This window comes from Penaeus vannamei, chromosome 15, assembly GCF_042767895.1.
Source record: "Penaeus vannamei isolate JL-2024 chromosome 15, ASM4276789v1, whole genome shotgun sequence".
NCBI lineage: Eukaryota > Metazoa > Arthropoda > Malacostraca > Decapoda > Penaeidae > Penaeus > Penaeus vannamei.
This window is the reverse complement of record NC_091563.1, coordinates 32,362,641-32,367,640: the sequence shown is the minus strand read 5'-3', so window position 1 is coordinate 32,367,640 and position 5,000 is coordinate 32,362,641. Positions and strand designations below refer to the sequence as shown.

Genomic DNA, 5,000 nt, shown 5'->3' with positions numbered 1-5,000 from the left:
TAAATGTATCGCGGTTGGAGTCTGACAGAGAGCAGGGGCGTTTCAGCTTCCCGAGGGCGGAGTCGGTGAAATATGAGGGGTGTACTTACCTATAGGTTATGAGGGCGGAAAGCATACAGGTGGCGCTAAGGTGGAAATGTACAGATGGTGCTTACGCGTATAGAGATGTCATGGGAGGACCACCTACGGGGCGAGTGAGTAGAAGGTTGTAGGTTGTAGGAGGGTAAATGCCCCCATGTGGTACGTGGGTGGAGATTTCCATGTGGTCTGGGGTTGAAACGAGACACCCAGGTGGCGGAGGGTGGAGACATCACCTAGATCATGGGGGTCGAGAGAGGAAGGGGGTTAGTGAAGGGGGAGGGGTGGGGAGGAGGGGGAGGAAGAGTGGAGCGGGAGCACAGGAAGCGCGCACGACAGCCAACCAAGTCGCCCCCTCCCCCCTCTCTCCCCCTCCCTTCTGCCTCCTCTCGAGCGCCACACGCCGGGATGAGCCGCTTGTCCCGACGTATCCCGCAGGCGTCGCGGCCGGAGGAGGAGAAGGAAGTGGCCCTCGACGCCCTGTCCCTGGTGACGGCGACCTGGCGGCGCAGGTGGCCGGGACACCTCGCCTCGACCGGACGCAACGGGAGCAGAAAAGAGGCTGAGGAACAAGTTTGGACAACTTCTCCCCTTCCTCTCCCCTTCAGCCCCCTCCCTCCTCGGCCCGCCCTCCCCCTGGCCCTCCTCCTGCTCCTCCAGTCGCAAAACACGACCTACCGACGTCCCTTCAGACACTCCGGCGGCGCGAGATCAAATAACTGGTCTGCTAAGATGAAAATCCCGGTAACTCGTGGCGCTGTGAGCTGATCATACACTTTCCCCTCTCGGCGCCCGGCAGATGCACGCGCGCCCGGTGTTCTGCTCCTTATACGTCCCTCTCTCTTTTTTTCCTCTCCCTTCGCCGATGACTAATCCATGTAATTAATAAAGAAATATCGATTCCAGTGGCTGTTTCTTTTTTCTTCTTCCTCCTTTCTCTTCTCTTTTGCAGGTACTCTCTCGCTCCAGATACATCACAAGGCACTTAAAGCTCATATGCCTTACACGGCCATATCTGGAGTACCCATATACCGTACCCTCTTTTTTGCATGCTGGACACACGGACCTTCGATAAACCCCGTCGGTTGCCGCCATATGTCGAACACACCCAAATATTGAAGTTAATAGCCCCGTCTACAGGTTCTAACACCAAGACGTCGGCCGCGGTGTCTTGCTCGACATGACAGGGTGACGAGCAGATGGCTGTCACGTGCTGCTCACCCACGAAGCTTAACGAAATGGCCTGAGCGTGACTCCGCGGCGTCGCTTTGGTGAAGGTTGTTACAGATGCGTCGTTCAGGCGGAGATAAGTGCGTGCGTTCGAGCGAGCGCTGCGTGTGTGCGTGCATGGGTGCGGGGGAGATAAGACTGATGGTTGACGATCGTGAGTCCACACTTCGGAGAGGGAAATTTCGGAGGCGATTTTCACTTTCCCTGGAAGTATTCTCCGAAAATCGTAGATTGTTTATGGTTTTCACAATAAGAACGGCGTCTCGACGAGTTAAAAACGTAAATATCAGGCCAGGTCACCGGATGATACGAACGGACAGCCGCGCATCACAAACCAGAGCATGTAAACTGGTATTTGTCAAGTAAGCAAAAATCTGGTATGGGCGGCTGCGATCAGGAGAAGGTGGAGAAAGAAAGCAAGAACAAACACCGGACAGCTGTGAACTCGGGCGATACAGAACCCTTTCGAAGTGAACGCAATGCCTAAGAAAGTCCATATGCGGCAGCTGGGAATATGAAGGTTATGTGCATCCTTATATGGCAGCTGTCAAGAAGGGGCCAAGAAAGGCCTTGTAAAGCAGCTGTTACCATAAGGGCGAAAACCAGCCTCTTCGACAGCTGGGAATATGGATGTTGAATAAAGCTTCCGATGACGACTTTAGATAAAATAGACAAGACAGTGTTATTCACACGGCAGATGTTTGTGCCCAGCCGCCTGCCGGAGGGCATCTATGTACGTATAGCTTGCAGGGAGGATGGCAGCTGTGGACGTATGGTCACGAGTAACACTGCACCTGTGTACGAACAGCCTCGATGAACAAGGACTCTGTGTACGTATAGCCTGTAGGAACAGTGCAACCGTGTACACATAACCACAAAATGCCAAGCAGATGTTTCACAGTGCTTGCCAAACACACGTGGAAGAAAAAGAGACTGAGAGAGTCTTCGGCATAGGGGAAGAGGGGGGGAGGGGGGAGAGGGGGTGGGGGCAGGTGAGAGTACATGTACCGGTGAGTTCGATGCATTTTGAAACTAATGATAGACAAATGCACCAAAGCACTAAAATCAGGTCTTCGTCTAGTCTGAACAAGTTCTGGGAACAAAAATACGAGAAAGAGAGAGAGAGAGAGATAGAATGACAGACCTAGAGAGGCAAACAGAGACAGAGAGAGAATAGAGAGACAGACAGACAAAGATAAAGAAAAAGAAACACAAAATCGAAACAAGAAGACGAAGAACCAGTAAACAAATAAACAAGAAGAACGAACATCCGAGGAGGAGATGAGATGAGAGCATCGTAAAAAATCTAGCCCGGGGGAAGCAGGTGTAAATAAACAGCGAAGGAGATGCGAGAGGCGAGACAGACAGGTGTGCCAGAAGGTCAGCCCAATAAAGGCAGGTGTTCGGGCATCGGAGGCGGGGATAGGCAGGTGCTTCTGTAAGACCTACGTGATATTTTCATTCATATTTATATAATTTTATTGGTATTATTTCGAAGTAAAAGGAGTCTGGATTGAAATAAAGGGAATGATGGCAATTTCATCATAATTCGGTTTTCTCTAATAATCGCATTCTATCGAAAATCACCAAGTTAATATTATCTACACAAAGCAATTAATGTAATTAATACGGCAAATTAGGGAATCTAATTATTCACAAGGTCTCTAATCTGGCGATAAGAAAAGATAGTTGCGTGTGAATAATCCGCATTTAATATTCAACCATATTTGATACAAATATGTATTTTTTGTGTATATAATATCTATTTCCCCGCAATATAATAAAAATCACAATTCTGTCTTTCCACGTGCGTGTGCGCGATCTGCGGTACGCGTAGGTGTTTAATAATGCAAATATATACGTCCAGAAATATGATCACACACTTACACACATATATATGTGTGTGTGTGTTTTTATATACACATACATATGAGCGAGTATATATATACATAAGTATGTGTAGATGCATATATATATATATATATATATATATATATATATATATATATACATATATATATATACATATATGTTTTTACATATATATGTACGTGTATATATGTTTGTACATATATATGTATGTGTATATATGTTTGTACACATATATGTATGTCTATATATATATATATATATATATATATATATATATATATATATATGTATATATACATATATGTGTGTATATGTATATATATGTATATATAGATATATGTGTATATATACATATATGTGTATATATACATATATGAATATATATATATATATATATATATATATATATATATATATATATATATATATATATATATATATATATACACGAACACACACACACTGAGGGCATGTCTCTGTGCACAAACGTCTCCACGCCTAATATCACATACAGTAGACGGTAGAGGGAGTGAGCGCAAGACCTCTGCTTGGCCCGGAGACTACAACTCCGCCAAAGTAGGTATCTCCCAGGCCAATGATTTTACAAGTGTTGTATGCTGAAGTTGCTGTTACTAATGTCCGTAGTTCCACGTTATAGTTAATAGTATGGTTGTGTGTGTTTACTACGTGTAAAGTTATATAGTGACTTCTTGAGTACATCGCACTGTAAGACGAAAGCAGGTTGGAAGTGTGGGTATTTGACTGAAATGGTTGAAATTCTTCTAAAAAGGCGGTATCGGAAATGGCTCCTTATCCCGTGCTATAACCGAGCATCTTAAAACACCTTACCTGCAACGACGTCTAGAGAAAGATGAGAATTTCCCTCGGCCACGGACTGCGGCGACCAATTCTCAACAAAAGATGCAATGTTCGGGATCGGACTGGAGCAACACCCTCCTCTCACCACAGCCAGAAGCGCACTGCGGGGACCAGTCAGGTGGGGGCGCTTGGCAGGTGAGCAGGGTGACGAGGGTCTCAGGGGGGAGGTGGGAGCGGGGGGGATAATGGGAGGGGGGCGGGGAAAGGGGGGAGTGTACAGGAACATGGGAAGGGGAAAAGAGCTCGCGCTAATTGAGGAAGCAGGGATTTGATGATAAATATTGACTGGAGGAAATGTGTATGTGTTAGCAAGCTGCCGCTGGAGTAGAGGTGCATTTTTCGCTGTTAGGATTTTACCCGTGCGTGCGTTACTCCACACGAAGGAGGGCGGTTGATCCTCGAATAAGAATTTTCCTTCCCCTTCCTAATCATATTCCACGCGAAAGAAAAATCCCAAGAGCAATGCCCATCAACGCTTCAAAACCTCACGAAACCTACAATCACACAACAAACCGCAAAAAAAACAACAACCAAACACACTTTCCTCACAACCCCCAGACCGTACACACACATCCGGGGCGTCCATGTGCTTTAAGGTACTGCATTACCCTCCGTACAAGAGGTCAACAGCACTGCCAAGGAGGGAATCAATTTATAGACCTCGATTCTATATCTCACACACGCAGTCGGGCGGCCAGATGATAGAGAAGGGTGTAAACCGAGAGCATGTGATGGGTGGAACCTGAAACGCCCATCCTACACCAGACAGGCCAGTCCGCCCATCCCAAGATGGAGAATTAAACTGTTATCTGTAAAGAAATGACTAAGATATGAGCGGAAGACTAGCTCTGCCATATGTCGGCTTCGAAATGGGTCCTTGGGATCGGTTTTTCTCTTTTCAAGGGGAGAGAGGTTTGCAAATGGTCTCTGGCTGTCTGTTT

The 5,000-nt window shown here is 46.5% G+C and overlaps 1 protein-coding gene across 1 annotated transcript in view; it reads right to left on the bottom strand.

The window, feature by feature from the left end:
* LOC138864214 (endoglucanase E1-like) overlaps positions 1 to 4,161 on the bottom strand; it is a 44,064-nt gene extending 39,903 nt beyond the window's left edge. The window contains exon 1 of the mRNA XM_070130655.1: positions 4,030 to 4,161. The gene's annotated coding sequence lies outside the window, so the exon portion shown is untranslated. The remainder of the gene's footprint in view (positions 1 to 4,029) is intronic.
* Positions 4,162 to 5,000: the final 839 nt, after the last annotated feature.